This window comes from Chelonoidis abingdonii, chromosome 5 (genome assembly GCF_003597395.2).
Source record: "Chelonoidis abingdonii isolate Lonesome George chromosome 5, CheloAbing_2.0, whole genome shotgun sequence".
NCBI lineage: Eukaryota > Metazoa > Chordata > Testudines > Testudinidae > Chelonoidis > Chelonoidis abingdonii.
In genome coordinates, this window is record NC_133773.1 from 7,923,352 (window position 1) to 7,947,071 (window position 23,720).

At 42.9% G+C, this 23,720-nt stretch overlaps 1 protein-coding gene across 1 annotated transcript in view; it reads right to left on the bottom strand.

The window, feature by feature from the left end:
* ADGRL3 (adhesion G protein-coupled receptor L3) overlaps window positions 1-23,720 on the bottom strand; it is an 836,368-nt gene that overhangs the window by 251,720 nt on the left and 560,928 nt on the right.

A 23,720-nucleotide genomic window follows, 5' to 3' on the forward strand; every position in this document is an offset into this window, starting at 1 on the left:
CTTCCCGTTTCAAGTAATATTCATGCTGTAATAAAAACAGTTGATTCCTCTTATGAGGCACATTCCAAATAATTAATATGGGTCCCTGTTGACATTTGCTGTTGTTGCTCCAAGCAGTTTTCAAGTGAGCCGCATAGACAGTGGAGAATTGGTACAGTCTTCAGGGTTCTTCATAACGACATCCAAGAATACGGAGAGTGCACCATGCTGGTATAAGCAATATACTGAAAACATCTCATCAGGGGTGTAAAACATTAAATGGAAAAAAGAGTGCCTGCATGGAACGGGATATATTTACTGCTATGCACTGAGACTGACTCAGATAATTTGCATTATCAGCCACTGCAATAATTGTATGTTATTCAGCTTTAAAATCTATTGACATGTCATAAACTCTACATTTGCTTTTAAGTGTTTTATCATGGGAAATTTGCTTCATGCAGATGCATGTTTGATAACACATTAAGAGGCCTCCCACTTCCAGTTGCATGTTTATATCTCACTCAATGTCAATAGTGAACAGAAGTCACCATCTGATAACTGTTCAGTCATGCGATAGAAATTAATTCATTGGTCTCCCTCCAGTTTGGTGTAGATCCATTGCAGTACCAAAACCTTAATGGCTTAGAGGTGTGGCTCTCACTTATAGTGCCAGAGATCATGGACCCGCAGTACTGGAAGAGGAAGTAAAACTTATAAGAGCTTTTAAAAGATCCAAGGGCTGGAAATTGAGGATAGATAAATTCACAGTGGAAATAAGGCCCAATTTTTTAGCTGTGAGGGTAATTTCTGAAACAACTTATCAAGGATTGTGGTGGATTCTCCATCACTAGCAATTTTTAAATCAAGAGTGGATTTCTTTTTCTACAAGATATGCTCTAGTTGAGACAGGAATTAGTTTGTGTCATTTGGCTTGTGTTATGTACAACAACAGACTAGATGGTCACAATGTTTCCTTCTGGCCCTATTGAAGTAAACAGGAGTGTGGGAATTGATTTCATTATAACCAGGATTTCACTAGTTGGCTGTAGAATATGAAGCACATGTCATCTTGCTTCAGGAAACACACTCTAATGCTGACAACTGTCAATTCTTGGCTTTGCTGCTGTCTCTCTCCTCTGTCACAGGATGGCATCCTACATTAGGGAGTCATTCCATCACTCTAGTCTCACCATCAGTCCAAATGATGTCATTGAACGGCAGGCTACAAAAGTGACGGACCCAACTCTTTTATAAACATCTACAAACCTCCACCAGCCATCTGGTCCACTCCTGTCATCATTTTCTCAGGACCTTCAGTCTACTGTGACAATTTTAATTCACACCATTCCTACTGGAGATTCACTGATGATGTGTGGCTGGAATAAGGGTAGAGGAGTGGGCACTGATGGTCGACTGTGATCCTAAGCAACCACCCACTTTCCATAGCAAAAGATGGATGGACTCAGGTTCTTCTCTGATGTTACCTTTTCTACCACTGGACAACATCCTCTGGTTATCATGGAATGTAAAATGCTGGATATGTTTCCCCAAACCCAGCACCAGCCATCCCTGATCACAATGGACCCAAATCCTGGGGAAGGACTGGAAGAGGAAGTAAAAATTATAAGAACTTTAAAAAGATCCAGTCGCTGGAATTTGAGTCTAGACAAATTCATCCTGTCTAGGCAAGAGGGAACAAGCAGTCATGGCAAACGCCATTGCATCCCATCTGATGGCCCATGGCAGAGCTCCTAGTTGAGACAGTTTTCAGCCGTGCAGTTAAAATGGTGGCTAAGAACATGGACATAAACCTGATGGTTCCTTTTACTGATCAAGAGCTTGACCTGGCTATACATCAGCTGCAGCCTAACAATGCTCCTGGTCTAGATAACATCCACAAGATCATCTCTCACTATGAGCCAATCACCAAAAGGTGGTTGCTTCTGTTTCTGAATCATGGCACCCAGAATTGCAGCATCACAAAAGTCTGGTGCAGAGCAGAAATTGAAGCTGTCCCCAAACCATGAAAACTATTGACAGCTCCAAAAAGTGTTACCTATAAACGGACAGATAGGTAGTGATCAGGGGCTCCATGTCTAGTTGGCAGCCAGTAGCAAGTGGAGTGCCCCAAAGGTCGGTCCTGGGGCTGGTTTTGTTCAATATCTTCATTAATGATCTGGAGGATGGCGTGGGCTGCACCCTCAGCAAGTTTGCAGATGACACTAAACTTGGAGGAGTGGTAGATACGCTGGAGGGTAGGGATAGGATACAGAGGACTAAGACAAATTAGAGGATTGGGCCAAAAGAAATCTGATGAGGTTCAACAAGGACAAGTGCAGAGTCCTGCACTTACGATGGAAGAATCCCATGTACTGCTACAGACTAGGGACCGAATGGCTGGGCAGCAGTTCCACAGAAAAGGTTACAGTGGACGAGAAGTTGGATAAGAGTTGACAGTGTGCCCTTGTTGCCAAGAAGGCTAACAGCATTTTGAGCTGTATAAGTAGGGGCATTGCCAGCAGATCAAGGGACGTGATCATTTCCCTCTATTCAGCATTGGTGAGGTCTCATCTGGAGTACTGTGTTCAGTTTTGGGTCCCACACTACAAGAAGGATGTGGAAAAGTTGGAAAGAGTCCAGAGGAGGGCAACAAAAATTATTAGGGGCTGGAGCACATAATTTATGAGGAGAGGCTGAGGGAACTGGGATTGTTTAGTCTGCAGAAGAGAAGAATGGGGGGGGGGGAGATTTGATAGCTGCTTTCAATTACCTGAAAGGGGGTTCCAAAGAGGATGGATCTAGACTGTTCTCAGTGGTGGCAGATGATAGAACAAGGAGTAATGGTCTCAAGTTGCAGTGGGGGAGGTTTAGGTTAGATATTAGGAAAACTTTTTCACTAGGAGGTGGTGAAGCACTGGAATGGGTTACCTAGGGAGGTGGTGGAATCTCCTTCCTTAGAGGTTTTTAAGGTCAGGCTTGACAAAGCCCTGGCTGCGATGATTTAGTTGGGGTTGGTCCTGCTTTGAGCAGGGGGTTGGACTAGATGATCTCCTGAGGTCTCTTCCAACCCTAATATTCTATGATTCTATAGCCGAATCCTGATGTGGATTAACGAGGGAGTCAATATCCAGCTGCCTTAAGATCAAACTGGATTCAGGAGGGGATGATGCACCCAAGTCTAGATCAGGTACTCTGTCTGACTCAAGAGATAGAAAACACATCTGAGACAGGGAAGAAAGTTGGTGCTGTCCTCATTGCTCTGACAGCAGCCTACAACACTATGTGGCATGTTGGGCTGAGTGCCATGTTGATGCAAGTTATTCTTGTAGGCTGATGGTATGGTTCATCCATGGAATGATTAGCAACTGAAGCATCATCTTGTAAGTCGTGGAAAAATTCAGTTACCTTTCATGACTCCACAACAGGCTTCCATCAGCATCAGTTTTCACCCCCTTTTGTTCAATTTATACACATACAACCTTCCCGAAATGCAGGCCAAAGAGAATTGCTATGCTAACATCGGTATTGTTGACACTGGAAAGAACTTCTGTAGGATTGAAGAGAACCTCGGCTACTTTGACCACTTCCAGCAATGGAGACTAATTCTCAATATGACAACTACTTTCTACCTAATCAATTGTCTTGCCAATTAAACCATCTTGGTCCATGTCCAAAGATAGCTACTGCTATTCCATCCAATTGGCACATACTTGGGAGTAAAACTCAACCATAGCTTGGCATACCAGCCTCACCTGGAACACCTGAATACTTTTAATGGCCCAGTCGGTGGTGCTGACCGGAGTCACCAGGTCCCTTTTTGACCAGGAGTTCCAGTATAAAACTGGACACTTGGTCATCATAACTCCCTCCCACACCCAAACACCCTCCAAGATCCCACAATCTCTTCTGCACCCAACCCCTGTGCCCCAGCCCTGAGCCCCCTCCTGCACCCAAACTCCTTCCTGGAGGCCACACCTCTCACCCCCTCCCGCACTCTATCCCCATGCCTGGAGCCCTCGGAGGGAGTGGGAATGGAGGGAGTGGGGGGAAGGGCTCAGAGAAGGGGCGGGACATGGATGGGGCCTTAGGGAAGGGACAGTGGAAAGGTATTTGGGTTTGTGTGATTAGACAGTTGGCAATCCTAGTGGGACCCATGCCTATGTAAGGCAAAACACTGCTTGAGAAGTAAGACAGACATTTTCCAAAGTATTTTGAGAATTCAAAAAATAGCTGAACCTCTTTAAACAAATGACCCAATTTCTTATTAAAAAAAAAAAATTCAAAAAGTAAAGTCTCTGCTACTGATGGAATACCAGAGGTCAAGATATCTCTTCCTGATGAAAAGTTGGGCATGCCTAGAATTATAACAGCTTGCATTGCCTGCTTCAAATCCCATTCTGTCTATAACCATCTGGTGTTTCTGAAGCTGGTTCTCAGGTAAAAATGTAAGCAGCGATCAAATGCAATCATCAGAGGAACCGAATGATAAAGTCGCCAATTTTGTATCTAATCTCTTCATTCGGGTTTCTTTTTCCCTCTCCCTCCCCCTTCGTCTCATTTGTCATTGTTCTCCTCTGCCACATTAGCAATGTCTGAGGGAGCATCAAAGCGGTTGCATGCTTCACTTGCTCAGGAAATGAAGTCAGTGATTGCGGATCAAAGGTCACTGATGTGCTCCCCATTGACGGTAACAGGAAAAGGGGAGAGATTAAAATGAGGGAGGCACACCAACCAACCTTCTTTTGTTTAAGGGTAGTGGGAAAAGTGATGGTCACTGAGAGAAGCTGGGAAAATGTAACTCATTAAGACTAATTGGGCTTTATGATGTCAATGAATATGGAGAGTGAATGAGAGGAAGGCTTTAGAGCCATGATGAATTGCAGGCGGTTAGGTGCACAAATGGGGTGTGTGTGTCTGTACACGCGCGCTACAGAATATAGCATGTGCAGTTTGTTTTCAGGTCTAACAAACCAAAAATAAACTTGGTGGCTGTGCAGTGAATTTTAGAGCCAATACTGTACAAAAACATCAGACGGGTCAAAAGACATCCATTTTGTCAAATGGAGCAACACTCTCCTCCGTTGGCTGCTTCATAAGGTACAAAACACTACTGACAATTTTAGGGACCAATCACGAAACTACAGATACCACAAACATTAATTTATATAGCCTACCTTGTTAAACACAATCTACCTAAAAAATAATACAATTAGTCTGACAATGCTTATGTCCCACTGTTAGTGTAGCCAACTCCCATGACTCCATCACAGGGTTGGAAATATTTGGCATACTTTTGGAAAGCCTTGGCTTCTGATGTCATGTGGTTATGAGGGAAACTCAGGATTTTTTTTAAAGATTTTAGCCTGCACGGTTGCAGACACAAGGTGGAAAACAAAGTCTCAAGGATTAAACAGAAACAAAAAAAACCCAAACCAGGAGGCAAATAACAAAAACAAATTATTTTTTCAAAAAGCGTATGATTTTTAAAGCCAATCTCTTGGTTTTAGAAGGCCTGGCTCATGATTTATGAATGTTGGATTTGACATTACAGTTAGTATAGCTGAAAGAGAGTGGAGCAAAAAAAATACAGTTCTCTATTTTTGTCCCCTTCGTTCACTCTGAGCACGTGGCATCATTCCATGTACAGCAGTTTCACTGTTATCCTTGAATGGGCATCTTCTCCTCCTCTTGCGTGTGTGAGTAAGATCAGAAGAACATAAGAATGGCCGTACCGGGTCAGACCAAATGTCCATCTAGCCCGTATCTGTCTACCAACATGCCAATGGCAGATGGCCCAGAGTAGGGTGACCTAACAGGCAATGATCAGTTCCTCTCCTGCATCCATCTCCATCTCTTGACACACAGAGGCTAGGACTACCATTCCTTACCATCTGGCTAATAGGCCATGTGTTTTATGGACGTAACCACCAGGAATTTAGTTCCTTTATGTTTTAAACCCGTGGCTGTCTATTAATTTCATTGGGTACCTAGTTCTTGTATTACAGAATAAGTAAAGAACTTTTCTTATTCCATTTCTCCACATCACTACATGATTTCTTATACCTCTATCATATCCCACCTTTGTCTCCTCTCTTCCAGCTGAAGAGTCAGCTCTAATCTTTCACAGAGAACATAAAAATGTTGATTGGAAAAAACACACAATGGCAGGAAATTAAGAGCAGGTGTAGTTATTAGAGACTACTTATAACTGTTAAACAAAGAAACAAATTAAATTTCAAGGTGGATGATAGTGTCCCTTTAAATATTTCAGATGGTGAGAATCCCTTGGAGACTGTTTCCCACATCTCGTCAGTTTTTTCAGTCAGGAAACGGTCTGCTCGTCCACTCTCTCACAATTCCCTCCAGTTTCTAGGACGAAGATAGCGAGAACTAAGCTTTTCCGGCGGTATTTTCCTATGAAATTATTCATCTATCTATCTAGGTCATCTGTCCATCCCTCATTACTGCAGTATCTAAGCCCACCATCATTAAGGATTCTATCCTCACAACCCATGGCAGTAGGAAAGCATTATTCCCAATTCCAGATGGCAGAGAGTAGATTAATTATGTGGGGAAAGTCACCACAAGAAGCTTGTGGCTAGACCACAACTGAACACTGTGTTTTCAGTTGAAGCCAGTTTCTATCCACTGGGCCCCTTACTGACTGAGGGAGGCAACTAGTGACGAGGCATGTGGAAAAAGCTAACACAACCATGCTTTTTTGCCTCTGTCTTCACAAACAAGATCAGCTCCCAGACTGCTGCACTGGGCAGCACAGTATGGGAGAGGTGACTAGCCCTCTGTGGAGAAAAGATGGTTCGGGACTATTAGAAAAACTGGACGAGCACAAGTCCATGGGAGGCCGGACGCACTGCATCAAGGGTAATAAAGGAGTTGGCGGATGTGATTGCAGAGCCATTGGACATTATCTTTGAAAAACTCATGGCGAACGGGGGAGGTCCGGATGACTGGAAAAGGCTAATGTATGCCCATCTTTAAAAGAGGGAAGAAGAGGATCCGGGGAAACTACAGGCAGTCAGCCTCACCTCAGTCCCTGGAAAAATCATGGAGCAGGTCGGTCAACGGATTTAGAGGAGAGGAAATGATCAGAACAGTCAGCATGGATTCACCAAGGGCAAGTCATGCGCTGACTAACCTAATTGCCTTCTATGAGGAGATAACTGTCTCTGTGGATGAGCGAAAAGCAGGATGTGCGTTATTCCTTGACTTTAGCAAAAGTTTGACGACCGGTTCCCACAGATTCTTGCCAGCAAGTTAAAGTATGGGCTGGATGATTGGACTATAAGGTGGATGATAGAAAGCTGGCTAGATCATCGTGGCTCAATGGGAGTGATCAATGGCTCCATGTCTAGTTGGCCAGCCGGTTTCAAGTGGAGTGCCCAAGGGTCCGCCTGCATCCAAGGTTTTGTTCAATATCTTCATTAAGACGATCTGAAGGATGGCGTGGACTGCACTCTCAGCAAGTTTGCAGATGACACTAAATTGGAGGAGTGGTAGATACGCTGGAGAATAGGATGGATACAGAAGACCTAGATAAATTAGAGGACGGGCCAAAAGAAACCTGATGAGGTCAACAAGGACAAGTGAAGAGTCCTGCACTAGGATGAAGATCCCATGCAGTGCTACAGACTAGGACCGAACGGCTGAGCAGCAGTTCTGCAGAAAAGGACCTAGGGGTTACAGTGGGACGAGAAGCTGGATATGAGTCAACAGTGTGTCCTTGTTGCCAAGAAGGCTAATGGCATTTTGGTGTATAAGTAGGTGCATTGCCAGCAGATCGAGGGATGTGATCATTTCCCTCTATTGACATTGGTGAGGCCTCATCTGGAGTATGTGTGTCCAGTTTTGGGCCCCACACTACAAGAAGGATGTGGAAAATTGGAAAGAGGTCCAGCAGAGGGCAACAAAAATGATTAGGGCGCTGGAGCACATGACTTATGAGGAGAAGCTAGGGCATTGAAATTGTTAGTCGCAGAAGAGAAGGATGACGGTAGGGATTTGATAGCTGCTTTTAATACCTGAAAGGGGTTCCAAGAGATGGATCTAGACTGTTTCTCAGTTGGTGGCAGATGATAGAACAAGGAGTTATGGTCTCAAGTATGCAGAAGGGGAGGTTAGGGTTGGATATTAGAAAAACTTTTTCACTCAGAGAGTGGTGAAGCACTGGAGTGGTTACCTAGGGAGGTTGGAATCTCCTCTTTAGAGGTTTTTAAGGTCAGGCTTGACAAAGCCTTGGCTGGGATGATTTAGTTGGGGATTGGTCCTGCTTTGAGCAGGGGTTTGGACTAGATGACCTCCTGAGGTCCCTTCCAACCCTGATATTCTATGATTCTATGGACTGGAGAGATTTTATTTCTTATTCTGATAAATGTTGCCTCTACATATTAGGTGAGCATTGCACCACACTTTGCTGACATCATATCAGATTGCAAATTCTTGTTTAGTTGAATCTAGGTCTCTTTTTGGCATTATATTTCACCCTCCCACTGATCACCTATGGCAGGGGTCGGCAACTTTTCAGAAGTGCTGTGCCGAGTCTTCATTTATTCACTCTGATTTAAGGTTTTGAATGCCAGTAATATATTTTAACCTTTTTAGAAGGTCTCTTTCTATAAGTCTATAATATATAACTAAACTATTTTTGTATGTAAAGTAAATAAGGTTTTTAAAAGATGATGATATAATGGGATAATCTAATTTTGGCAATTAATTAGTCTTTAACTATTAGCGGTAAATATGCCCAATGGCTTGTGATGGGATGTTAGATGGGGTGGGATCTGAGTTACTACAGAGAATTCTTTCCTGCGTGTCTGGTTGGTGAGTCTTGCCCACATGTTCAGGGTTTAGCTGATTGCCATATTTGGGGTCAGGAAGGAATTTTCCTCCAGGGCAGATTGGCAGAGGCTCTGGGGTTTTTCGCCTTCCTCTGCAGCGTGGGGCATGGGTCACTTGCTGGAAGGTTCTCTACACCTTGAAGTCTTTAAACCATGATTTGAGGACTTCAGTGGCTCAGACACAGGTTTGATACAGGTGTAGGTGGGTGAGATTCTGTTGCCTGCTTTGTGCAGGAGGTCAGACTAGATGATCATAATGGTCCCTTCTGACCTTAAAGTCTATGATTCTATGTAGAGCCCCCCGGACTGGTGGCCAGGACCCGAGGAGTGTGAATGCCACTGAAAATCAGCTTGCGTGCCGCCTTTGGCACATGTGCCATAGGTTGCCTACCCCTGACCTATGGTATTTGTCTCACTTTCTGAGATATGCTAGCTTGCATTTCTGAAAGTGGAATTTTATTTAATTTCATGCTCATATTCCTAACCACTCTCAGTTCTTTTGTATTACTTCACTCCCCACTGATGTTTCCAACACCTCCCAATTTAGCATCATTTGTGAATTTAATTTAGACTGTTTGCCACCTCTCCCAGATCATTAATAAGAAGTTAAATAGCACTGAATCTAACACTTGTCCCTGAGGCTTTGTTTTCAGCTCATGTGACTAGTTTTCAGTCCGTGTGACATGCTCCTGGACAAGCCAATTTGAATCAATTGTGAGAACGATTTCCTGAGAGACTATATTAAATGCTTTACTAAAAATCTACCATAGCATTATATTTACCATGTCTGCTTCATCTTCTAATTTAATCCTTCCACTTTTAAAAGCAATCCAGTTTGTCTGGCACAGTTTGTTCTTTATAGACAAATGTTGGATTTTGGTCATGGTTTTGTAATCCTTTAGATATTAACCAACTTTTATGTTAATATTTGATCTGTTATTTAACCAGTGATTTCATTTTGCTTTGCGGGATGGCAATTGCCAGTATCATCAGTTTTTTTCTGAAAGTTAGCACCATGTTTCTTTTTTCACCAGTCATCTGAAAATCACCCACTTCTTCATGACTTTTCAAGAAAAGGATTATTATTAATGGGCTGTAAATTTGTTAACAAATAGTCCTAATGCACTATGGGATGAATTTCCTCCAAGTCTGTTCATCTACCCATGTTCAGATTCTTCCAAGTACTGTTACTGGCTTTTAATCAATGGCTATTTTTTAAAACACTTCCTTCACTTCCCTATTGACCAAACCTCTTTTCTTTAGCTTTCTTTTTTACAGATAAACTTTATAAAGCACCTAATTAAGTCATTTTAGTGTTTGCATTGATTTCGTCCACCTCCTCATTTATTAATGCAACTATTACCTAGTTGACCTTTGTCTTCTGAAAAACAGGCCTTCTTCCCCTTATCTCCTTTGGTTAGCATAAAGTCTCAGTTTTTCTCCCAGGGGGCTTATTTTTCCCCCTGTAAGTCTTTAATGACTCCTATAGAGGAAATCCAAGAATACCACCTATCTAAAGAGAGGATCTACTAATACAATATTTCTGTTCTTTTGCTATTTTATCTCTTGCATTTTGTGTGGGGAACGACAGCAAGTATAAAATGCAACTAAAGCCACCCTGAGGCTATAGAACTCATGTGCATTATGTAGATGATAGACACAGGTTTGAAAGGAAAAGGATACTGTCTGCTGCACTCTTCCAGTATGACCAGATCTCTGAGTAGTTATGTTTGCATGTACACCTCTACCTCGATATAACACTGTCCTCGGAAGCCAAAAAATCTTACCGCATTATAGGTGAAGCCGCCTTATATCGAACTTGCTTTGATCCACCGGAGTGCACAGCCTCTTCTCCCCCTCTCCCCCCCGGAGCACTGCTTTACTGCATTGTATCCGAATTCGTGTTATATTGGGTCACGTTATATCAGGGTAGAGGTGTATTACGAGCCCTGCCCCTCTCCAGATGTCTAGTAATGCTGGACTTATATAATAGGTCGCCTCAAAGGAACAAGTGTACAGAAAACCCAGAAACCATGTTGTCAGGCTTACAGGACAAACTGCGCCTTCGATGCCTTTCAGTCTGTCTTCAGTGTACCTCTCAGGTAATCAGGCCTGGCTTCCCGCACCTCACTCTGGCTGGAACCATGCAGGACAGCCACGTTGGTACTGAATCTGTGGGATGCAGCCCCATCTGTGCTAATGTAACAGGCCCAACTCGGTTTGACAGGTCAGCCCTTTTGGAAGACTCAAAAACACCTTCTTCAAAACAAAGCAGTATTTATTCATTCACTCCTAGGTACAAAGCATGCAAAGCAAAGGGTAAAGCATTTCCCTTTCCCTGACCCTTATTCTTTCCTTGCAAGCTTTCGTACATTTCAGCCTGACCATTCACCTTCGTCACCACATTGCGAGAAGCTCACTGCCACTGCTACCTGTTTCTCCTTCCCAGCGCTCACTGACACTCCCTGGGCTGCCTCGGGCCACTCACTCAACCTCTCAACCCCTTTACTTGGCCTGGGTTCCTCGACAGTGTGCCATGTGCCTTTTGATTGTAGGCTTAGTCTTGTGAAGAATGAACTGTTCTTAGCCTGGCTGGAGTCAGGCAGGGGGTATTCCCCAATAAACGGTTTCCCCATTATTTCCTCAAGGACTCTTCTCTGTGTCATTGTTTTCTCTTTCCTCCCTTAGCAACCCCATTTTGATCTAACTCCTTACAAGGTAACTCATAGTAAACCAACACACAGTCATGCACCTTATTCACAAGAAACACTACAGGTCTGTCCCAGTTCATCTCACATGGGTATGCCAAAACCGCCCAGGCTGTGACAGGCACAGGAAGCAAACATTTCTTATCTGTGGATATTACACCTATTGCAAAGAGAACAAAGCTGCAATGCTGCACTGAATATGTTGGCTTAGCTATGTATTACATTTAATGCTGTCGGAAGTTGAGTATAATTAAACACATTTGAAACACACAGTGTCTTCATTCACAGAAGTCATGTAGATTCCTTGGTTATGGGATCCAGGGTGGTAGAGGTCCCTTATTTCTTTAGAAAGGCAGTTTGATGATCTAGGGAAGAGAACTAGGGTTGGCTTCAGGCCATGGCCTCCCAAGCAGATCCAGAATTACTATGATATTGGTCACTATCAGAGCAAGTGGCTGGCTTGGAGCACTGCTGGGCGCTAAGGAGGAGCTGGGTCAGAGAAAGAAAGCACAATCAAAGAAGAGAGATGAGGGAGGAAGATAATTAGTTAAGCCCTCATAACGCAAGCTTCTCATTTTTGAAAACGAAATGGAAATATGTCACCAGTATCTGGAAACCGACAGCACAATAAAATGGGCTAACCTGCTCTCAGAACGCATCATTCCTATTCTGAATTTCCATTCCACCTTTAGACCTTGGCCATGCAATCGGATTTCCCTGGGTGGACCTTGGCACTCATGCAGAGCACCACTGTCTTCCAAGGAGCCCCATGAGGGTGCAGTGGGTCTGACTGTACAGATCAGAGAGCAGGACTGGAGCCTATGTCGTCTAAATACGAGAGGCCCCATTTTCAAAATTCCTGAGTCATCCCCAATGACTTTAGTGGAAACTGCGGATTTCCAAAGGTGCCTATGGGTTTTAGGAACACACACACACACACACACACACACACACACACACACACACACACACACACACACACACACACACACACACACACACACACACACACACCTCTAAAACAGATTAGATAGATAGATAGATAGATGTGTGTGTTGGGGGGGGTGTTTAATTATAATGACAACTTAATAGGTAATGCCTCCTATTAGAAAACCCTTCCCCCATTATTTTAGCAATTAAATCTCAGGTGAAAATTATCCTTCTAGGTCTTGCAGAGCTGGAATATTTCAATCTTGTCCTCCTGACCTGACTCACAGCACCAAGGAATATGCTGCAGTTTGTGGAACAAAGCAGTCTCTTTACATCAGCTTTTCCCCAGAGCACTGAGCCAGAGCGCTGACCTGCAGGGCTTTATGTTTTCTAAGTTCTGCTTCCAGAGCTTTCCCAGCATGCTAAAGGAAACATAACACATTAAATTATTCTTTCACTCACAGATGTGCTTGCTATGCTAGGAAATATCACTTCCCAATCTCTTTAGCTGGGGAAAACAAACAAAGAAAAAAGTGGTATGTGCAGAGGAGATGAAGGGAGAGTGGGATTTGGAGAACAACAAAAACAATCTGAACCCAGAAGGCGATGAGAACTCATGAATAAGAATGGCACAGAGCAAGGTCAGCAGTGGGAAAGATAATTTAAGTTCATCTGGCTCTGAGATCTTGAAGCCATCAGGGCCATGGGAAGCCAGGTCTAGTGATGGAAGTGACAGTCCGGCCTACCGGTTCCAGCTGGGTCTAGGGTGGGCAGAATCCAGGAAAAAAGCTGAGAGCATACCAGAGGGGCAGAAGGCAAATGGCAGAACTGAAGGAGCAGTGTATTCCAGAGTTGTTAGCCTGAGGCAGGGCTGGTGATCGAAACCAGAAGTCTGATGCTGGAGGAAAGCAGGGGTCACAGCAGAGCCAGAGCAGGGACTGGAAACAGGAACCTGACGCAGGCTAGAGCAGGGACTGGACAAGGGTAGGAGCAGCTGCGGGCGTGGTAAGTGTTGAGCAGCCACCGATCCGCTGCCGAGGCTGGGCTTATAAACAGGGTTACTAAGCCCTGGCAGCCAGTCCAGGGCAGTGGCCACTCGGTCAGTTCCAAAGCAGTTGGGCTCACTGGTTGCCAAGCGGTGAAGTTAGGAAGCTGGTCAGCAGCTGGCCCTAGGCCACATTATGCTTGATGGATGTTGTCTTGTCTAACCTAAAAAACTGAACTTAACCTGACAATCGTGGCACCACGGCCTGCAGCCCTTTCTCAGGACAATGGTCTTGATCTAAAAGTCCACTGGGACTCCAACGGGCTGTGGATCAGGCTCCACTGAGAGTTTAGCTTCAGACAGGACTATAAGATTGGGTCAGTGCAGGTTAGAGATAGCAAAAAAACAACCCTATGCAGTGGCATCCAGTCCATCTCTTGCTGATGCAAGACTTCTGCCTTTGGTGCATGTACTGTTTTGTCCAAAGTAAGCTAAAATGTCCAAAATGATTGTTCGTCCCTTCCTTCCCTGGGAGCATGATACAATAGATCTCATTGTCAGGAAGATTTCCGTAATATTCCACCTGCACTTTTCCCTTCTTAATAAGATCCCATTTCTCCTAGTTACACCTCTGTGTATCAGCCTAAATAAATAATCTCGGTCTCTGCTGGTTACCCCTCAGTAATATTTCCATGTAGTTACAGACCCCACCTTAACTGTGGCTTATCTTGGCTACACTGTATGTAACTCTTTAATCTCTCTTCAAAAAAATCACTATGGTCCCCTAACCATTTCTGTTGCTCTTCTTTGAACTGCCTCTATTGATGCAACACTGTCTGCAGCCCAGAACTGCATGCGTTACTGTTGGTGTACTCACACTACTCATGGGGCCAGATTCTCACATACCTACTCATTTTGAATAGTAACTTACTCAATGAACAGTCCTGTTGCCTTCAGCTACTGAGGAAGGGTGGTAGTAAAGAGGCACAGAGAGAAAGAACAGTATCACCTCTCCGCTCTGCAGTGTTATTCAACCCAAGCCAGTTAGTCTATTGTGCTACCATATAGCACCACACATTCATGACTACTGTTAGCTTGTGACTGTCTGGATCCCTATGTTTTCCAGGCCTCTCCTACTATCAAATACCTGGGGTTTGGATTATCTGGTCCCAGGTGCATTATCTCACACTGTCGAAACAGAATCTCACGTGTTTGGTTTTCTGCACACAAACTTTACCCCTTTTGGACCCTTTGCATCGTTTCTCCCTTCTCATTGGCATTCACAGTTCCTCTCCATGGAGCATCGACAGTGAATTTTGTTAACACACCTGTTACTCCCTCTCCTACATTAATAATTAAGATATTAAATAAAATCAGAGCTAACAAGGCTCTCTGCTATACCCCAATACACACCACCCTCTTAACCAATCCTTTGTTTAGGGTCAGTTTTCAATCTTGCCAGTGGTCATTGCCAAGCCAGTTTGAATTAATTTAGAGAGTAAGGGGCAGGTCTACACGTAAAATGCCACACTGGCACAGCTGTGCCACTGCAGCTCTTAAGTGAAGACGCTCCTATGCCAATGGGAGAGCTTCCTCTGTCGGCACAGGCAATCCACCTCCGCCAGAGGTGGTAGCTATGTCGATGGGAGAGGCTCTCCTGCTGACAAAGCGCTGTCAACACGGGGGTTAGGTCAGTGTACCTATGTCACTATGGGGTGTGGATTTATCTCATCCCTGAGCAACCGATACAAATCTGGAGTATAGACATGGCCTTTGTTTTCATAACACTAAGCCAAATGTGTTACTAAAAGCCAGTTGCAGTATATCCACCGATTTCTCCTCTCCACTAAAAATCCAGCCCTATTTATACCTTCCACTGGCCGCAGTCTGTTATTATTAAGGATGTCATTGTCAACACAGATGGAGCAGATTTCAGGAGGAGAAGATCAGGATGTCAGTTTTGACCATGTTAAGCTTAAATTGCAATGGCAAACCATTCAGAAGGGGTTCTCAGAGAGACAGGCTGTATCGGATGGCTAGAGACAGATCACAAGTGGGTAGGTGGTTTTGTGAATCATTAGCACAGAAATGGTAATGGAAGAGTCCCATGGTTTCAAACACTGAGATTTGGTCCAGGAATTCAACATTCTCACTCTCTTCCCAACTTCATGGTCTGTAGCAGATGTCCATTCTAATTTCACTTTTGTTTTGCTTTGTATGTGTCTTAACAAACAGGCTTCATTTACAAACTGTACCTCACGGCCACTGTATATACTAGTGATGTATAGCGCCCCTCTCCACCAGCCCTTCCTTTCCTGTCCCTCCTAGGAAGACTAAACCCATCTGCACTGGCATTCCACTTAGGATATTCATTTTGCCAGTGGACCATAATTGCAGTCCTTCCGGTAACACATCCAGTGCTTCATTCCTGTTCCCCAGGCTCCTTGCAGTTGTGTACTTGCACTTCTAGCATGTTAACAGTCAAAGGGCTCAATGAAGCAAAGCAGTCACACTTAACAAATCAAGACAACCAGAAGCCACAATTTCTTATTAATGTGTATCCACTAAAATGCATGTAAGTGGTCTCCCTGAGAAAGCTGGGCAAACATCCTGCCAGTGCACTGTTTATCTCCGGGCAGTTCACACTTTCCATGCCTGTGAGCTCATCAAGATTATTGTTGAGATGATGCAATACAAATGGGACTGCTGGATAATAAGAAGTCAAAGGAGACTTTTTAATTATGGTATTTCTATGAACTACTCTCATTAAGAAAATGCAAGAAGAAATGTGTAATTTCTTTTCTAATTGGGTCACAGCACCCTCACTTCTTTTAATCAATTCTTTTGATCTTCTCCACAGTCCTGAAGAAGGCAATACAGCATGCCTGGTAGTATTTTCAGTTAGCTGGGTGAACTTTTCTGTGGTTCAAAGTCCTAGCATAAAGAGAGATATACTTAAGCCAAAAAGATGCAGTCGAGAGAGAGAAGATATGAACATTACATGTATGCAGTAAAGAAGTCACATGGGGCCACGGGTGGGGATGGATACTTTCTCCATGAACTAAAAAGAATGGTGATTCAAGCCACCTTATCTTTTTTAAGACATTATAAAGTTTGTCTTAGCATGAAGGACGTGGCTGCCTGTAGAGAAATTTTGACAATTCCCCTCTGAGTGCTAAAATGCTGTCAAATGAAAAACTGAACTGTTTGAGCAAATTGATCAGACTCTGACAGACATGCACACCACTTTCATATTTTCTCTCTCAATCAAAAGCCTTCTGAAGAGCCAGGATTTTAGGCTTGATGGGGGCGGGTGGGGAGAAGAGAAGGAAACCACTTACTAACTAAGCTCTGAGACACTGTTTATCATAGCCTTATCTATATGGACAATTTTTCAAGACATAGAGAGCAAAGTTTCAAAGATCCCAGGCTATTTCCTCCTCAGCGTCCCACACATGGAATGAGGATTTGAATAAAAACAGATGCTTCAACCAATAAAGAGGAATAAAGATTATATCTAGAGTATGTTTATCAAGTGGGGTGACTCAGCCTTTTTTGGGGGGATGTTAAAAATGCTAGGGGAATCTTTTATTTCTGAGTTTACTTGGCATGCCAATAACTGCACTCATTAACTGGACCAAAGAAAACTCTGTTGGACTCCTCTCAAAGGTTGCCAATCAATTCCTTCTCCCACCCCGGAGAAAATGAAATTAAAGCATTGGGAAGTTCTGAATTATTAAAGTTATAACCCCACTGTATCAATGAATAAGTATAACTGTAAACCTAGCGTATCAATGATTATTATTAGAATAACTATAAATTTCCTGTATCAATTACAAATTTTAATGTAACTGTTTGATGTTCAGATGCTGGAAGTACCATAAAGGTTTATCACAAAATTAGGTATGTCCATGTCATAACCACTGAAAGGACATCTGTAGTCCTCCTTATATCATTCACTAATGTGCAGTACAAAGGTTTCCCCACTCCCAACAAGATAAGCAGGTACCAAAGAGCCTGAACACAACTTTCAAAGACACTCCAGTATTGCTGAATTGTTTCAGCTCTTTTTCTCTCCTGTGGCTCGCAATACACCTTTAAAACCTATCTACCGTCTTTTCATTTACCAAACATAGGAGCTTTCTAACCTGATGGGAGCCAGCATGTTTGTGGCACCTGGCAACATCACTGTCAAATCTCTGGGACTTATCCTTTTTTCCTTCCTTAAAGGCTGCAAAGCCAGCAGGGGGAGCCCACACTCTCCTTGCCAGCATGACCAACATTTTTTAGAATAAGGAGTAGCATGGCTTAGTGGCGGATTTAAAAACAAAGAACTTTAATACCCAGAGTGTAACAATTGGGTTTTTGGTGGAGCTGTGGGCTTTAGAAACTTCACAGGGCCCTTTCTCAGTACTTCATTCATCAATGAATAATACAGGAGGTTTTATGATCTGTTCTTTTTTGCTCCAGTTCTGCGCTCGTTCATTTCCATGTGTCACGAGACTGACAAATATACATTGGGCCTGATCCTGCCCTTGATCACACCTCTGCAGCCATAACGAACCCAAAGGAATTACACATTGGTAAATGAGAGCAGAATTTAGCCCTTTATATTAAACTTAATCTATTAATAAGTGAAATATCTAAGATCTTTTCAGATGACCTGAAGAAGAGCTCTGTTGCAGCTCAAAAGCTTGACCCTTTCACCAACAGACCTTGGTCCATTAAAATATATCACCTCCCCCACCTTGTCTCTGTCCTATCCTGGGATAAATACGGCTACAACAGTGCAAAGAAATTTCATTGATTGTCAAACGCCATTTCCTAATATCAGAAATTCTAAATTTGGGACCCAAATCTCTTGCAATCTGTATATTTATAAATAGAAATTCACCATGATATTACGGTAAACTCTTTGGGGCAGGGACTGTCTTTTTCGTAGTGTGCCTCAAACAATAAGTCTCTTCATTTGTGCCTCGAGGTGCTACTATAATAATAAAATAAAATAAAATAAAATAATAAGTTGATTTCCTATGTATTGTGTCACTCATGTTGCTGTTTGCAATCTGCATGATGAAGTGCTGGTGCTACAACCGCACTGTTCTGCACAGCCAATACCAGAAAAGAATCAGAGGCAATGTCAGAATTCCTGACCCTTATGATTCAGAAGGATGGATCCAGGCTGATGAGACCCATTACATAGTACAGCTTGTAGCGCATCTGTCTGGTTCCAAAAAAGATGAGCGCAAACATAGAGAATGATGAAATTAAGGCCTCAAGGTCTACAGTACACTCTAAAGGAGGGTACACTTCAGCCCAATTTATAATTCTTCAGCTCACTTTGCCTCAGGCTCCTGGTCCTTCCAAGAGGAAGATGTCACAGCAAAATGAATACAGAGAGAGCTTTGGTTCTGAATATTTCCCTTTGTAGTAGGCTTAATATACAAATTAGCCTCAGTTACATGTTACATGATCTCTGAAACAGTAATTCCATGCAGGATTAACAGGATTTATTTAAAGTAAAATCTCTCGGTAGTTTTAATTAATGTAGATATTTACATATTGGTATGCCAGCCACCTCTGTCATATCTTAAGCCATTTTCTCCCGTAGGCTAACAATTAATCTTGCATTCAGACCTCTTCATTATCCTCTTAATCACCCAAGACTGACCACTGGACTGGAACTTTGCCCAGGACTCCTGAACTCTGTGTGTAGACACATTGCTCGGTGTCTGCCCTTTCAGACTGTGGTACCACTAGGCCCGTGGGACCTTGTGTTGAATGCAACCCTGTTTTACCGCTCCCCTATATCTCCCCCTGTTGTTTTTCTCCTTTCATTCCCCTGTAAATAAACATTTTTCTTTGCTATATTCATTGTACTTTTCCAGGGTGTATGTGTGTGTGTGTTCATTCTGGGGGGTTTGGAACAGGTGTCCCTGGGATTGAAAGGACTTTCCCTGCTGCATTCCTGCACATGCCTTCTCTTGGCCAGAGCTGCCAACAGAGCAGATTCCATCCTGGCCATCGGGGTGCTAAGGCTACATACAGATACAGGCTTGTCCTCTATGGAACAGGAATCTGTCAGAGCAGCACAAAACCAAGGACCATAAACTCACACTGCTCTAGCTAGCACAACAGAAATGAGGGGCACAGAACTGCCATTCAGACCTCAGCTCCCAGACCTGCTGGACTTCACCAACTGCACCTCTTTCTTTGCTCCTCCAGGACCTGTCCATTGGTTCACTCTGAACTGATAGAACTGCAGGAGATGAAGAGGGATGGTCATTGTTGATTCACAGCACAATCTACAGCAAAACTTCCCAGTACAGCTAGAGAGGCAGTCAGTCATCCTTTGTAAAGGTGATGCATGTGTATGGTACCCCTGTAACTTCTCTATTTCTCTCTTTTGAATGGGCTGTTCTTGGAAAATGTCACCATGGCAGCACTAACCAACACTAATATCAAGCAACAGAAGGAAAATACCCTAGTCCCAGCAGTCAAATATTTTTAAGTGTTACTATTAAATCCCTCACCACACAAAATACACATTTGTAATGAAGATTCTTTGTGGAAAAAAAATATAAGCCCATCATATACGTTTCCCAGAGCACTGTTGATATCACTACCAGCCATGCAGGGACAGGAGCAAATAAATGAAGTTGAACCCCATCACTCTGTGTTTCATGAGCAGGAGTAAGAGTAGAGGGAAAGGCAGCAATGCTTAGTGTTTAAACGTTAAGAACAATGGAGAGCACAGAGTAAAAATTAAGATGTATAGAAAAAACCCACACTGTTCAGTCATTTAAACCGAAGTCACTTAACCAAGCACAGTTATCTTCACGGATGGATTCTGGAGCAAATATTTGAAGGCAAAGGCTACAGAGTCCACAGAAAACAAGCTGTGTGTGCGCTCACCTGTGATTCCATGCTCTAGGGGGTTACCAAATGAAATGAATAGGCAGCAAGTTTAAAACAAATAAAAGGAAGTATTTCTTCACATAACGCACAGTCAACTTGTGGAACTCCTTGCCAGAAATCATAACAGGGTTCAAAAAAGAACTAAATAAATTCATGGAGGCTAGGACCATCAACAGCTATTAGCCAGGATGGGCAGGGATGGTGTCCCTCGCCTGTGTTTGCCAGGAGCTGGGAATGAGCGACAGGGGATGGATCACTTGATGGTATTGGCCCCTGTCAGAAGGCAGGATATTGGGCTAGATGGACCCTTGGTCTGACCCAGTATGGCCATTCTTATGTTCTTATGCTCTGTGTCAAAGTGTATCACAAACTTGGAAGCTGGGCTTCTATGACACGCACTACAATGGAGACCTGCGGACTCTTCTTATCCGGACAGATTGCTGGGGAGGAAAGTATCCTCATTGCTGATCCCTCCTTCCAGGATTGAGACCTAAGAAAGAGAGACATTCTCATACCTAACCTTGACCAATAGAAGTGCAGACCATCAGAGAAGTCTTCCAATGAAGAAAGTCTTCTTCAGACTGTCCATTACCACTCCAATCACTCTGCTTAGGTCCTACTGACACTTACCCATCTCTCTAATGGGCTTCAGTGACATGTAGGGGCAGATGGGGCTTCCTTACTGGCCCCACAGGGTTGATGCACCCCATCCCAGGACTCTTATCGACAGTTCTGATCACTATAAGTTTGCATTATAACAATAGTTAGTCCTCGGCTTTGCTCTGTTTTTCAAGGCAGCATAGTTTTATTTAGATGAAGTTGGCTACGGTGGCCATCTCTGCTACAGGATTTGGCATACAGAGGGGACCCAGAAGAACCTGCTATTTTGTGTTCAGGAGCCTATATTACAGTGATTAATGTACAATGCACTTTACTGTGAAGGAATTCTTTCAGCTGCAAAAGCACCTTAAGAAAAAAAAATAGAGGTAAGAGATAAAAAGCCATTCATGTGGAAGCAATTAGTTGTGAACACACTGTGGCAATAAGTGGCATTCTTTAAAATAATACACAGTTAGGATCTGCAGAAAACAGGCCTTGCTAAGAACGGTCATTAGTCCTTGGGCAAACATGACAAAGCACACAGCGAGCGGCAAGCCAAAGGTCTATTTTATTTATACACCACTGCTTGAGATGCCTGAAAGTGCCACTTATGTTTAAGGGACTCTTCACTGGGGATGTCTTTGTGTACAAGCCAAGCATCATTTGTTTCCTTTCAGACACATCTTAATTAGAAATCGATTTTTCTTTTTAAATTGCCATATTTGAGGAACCATTAAATTATTATCATCAGGTAAATCGAATATACACAAGAAAGGAAAATAAAGCCACAGAGGCGATTCTGGGGTTTGGCTTTCATCTGGGGATGAAGTGAAAGCTTTACATCTTCAAGACTGCAGCTAGGTTTTTGGAACAACTGGTACTTTCTGCTCAGGGTAAGCAGAGGCTTCAATGAGCACAGAACTCTGTTAGTGCTAGAGACCAGAAAAGCAGAGAAGTCTCACAGAGGGGGAAGTGTGGAAGGCTACAGAACACATGAGCTAGGGATAAATGGCTCAGTTTCTGAGTCTATGGGACTGTTATCCATTAACAGGCTTCATGGGTAAAAGAATCCACCACAGCCCTTGGTAAATTAAGTACCCTCACCAGTAAATACTCACATCTTATTTCTAGCCTGGATTTGTCTAGCTTCAACTTCTAGCTCCCTGAGACATTTCTCTGCTAGACTGAATAATCCATTATCAAATATTTGTTCCCATTTAGGCACTTACAGACTGTGATCAAGTCACCTCTTAACAGTCTCTTTGTTAGGCTACATAGATTGAGCTCCTTGCATCTATCACTATAAGGCAGGTCTTCTAATCCTTTAATCATTCTCATGGCTCTTGTTTGAACCCTCACCAATTTGTCAACATCCTTCTTGAATTGTAGGCTGCAGAACAGCACACAATATTCCAGCAGTGGTCCCACTGGTGCCAAATACAGAGGTAAAATAACCTCTCTGCTCCTAGTCAAGATTCCCTTGTTTATGCATCTCAGGAGTACATTAGTCCTGGGAGCTCATGTTCAGCTGAGTATCCACCAGGACCTTCTAAATCTTTTTCGTAGTCACTGCTTCCCAGGGTAGAGTTCCCCATCCTTCAGCTACACAGTTGTTTGTTCCTAAATGTAGCTGTATTAAAACGCATATTGTTTGCTTGCAGCCAGTTTACCAGGTGATCCAGTTCACTCTCGATCAGTGACCTGTCCTCTTCATTATTTACCACTCCCACAAACTGTGTCATCTGCAAACTTTATCAGTGATGATGTTATGTTTTCTTCCAGGTCATTGTTAAAAATGGTAAAGAACATAGCCAAGAACTGATTCCTGCAAGACCCCACTGGAAACAGACCCGCTTGATGACAATTCCCCATTTACAGTTAAATTTTCAGACTTATCAGTTAGTCAATTTTAAATCCATTTAATGTGTGCCATGTTAATTTTACACCTTTCCTGTTCTTTAATCAAAATGTCATGTGGCACCAAGTCAAATGCTCTACAGAAGTATTACATTCATCAATGAATCATGCAATCTCATAAAAAAAAAAAAGATATCAAGTTAGCTTGGCAGGACCTATTTTGCAAACCAAGGCTGAATTGCCTTAATGACATTGCCCTCCTTTAGTTCTTTATTAATCGACTCCTGTACCAGCTTCTCATCTAAGATCAACATCAGGTTCACAGGTCCATAATTTCCTGGTTCATCCTGCTTACCCCTTTTAAAAATTGGCACATTAGTTTTCTTTCAGCCTTCTGCAACTTCCCCAGTGCACCAAAACATAGTGGAAAATGAACATTAATGGTGCAGTGAGGTACTCTGCCAACTCTTAAAACTCTTTGATGCAAGTTACCTGGACCTACTGATTTAATAACATCTATCATTAGTAACTTCTATTTAACATCCTCCAGAAATACTAATGGAATGGAAATAGCATTCTCATCATAGGATGAGACTGCATCTATTTTTTCTCCCCAAGACAGAACAGAAGTATTTGTTTAACATGTCTGCCTTTTCTGCATTATTATTGATAATTCTCTCATTTCATCTACTAATGGACCAATACTGTTGTCAGGATTATTTTTGTTTCTAATATATTTTAAAAACTCATTTTTAATAAGCTCTGCTAGTCATTCATTTCTCCTTGTATTCCTTGGCTTCCTGTATCAATTTTCTATAATTCCTAACTTCTGATTTATATTCACTACTATCAACTTCCCCTTTCTTCCATTTGTTATCTTTGTTA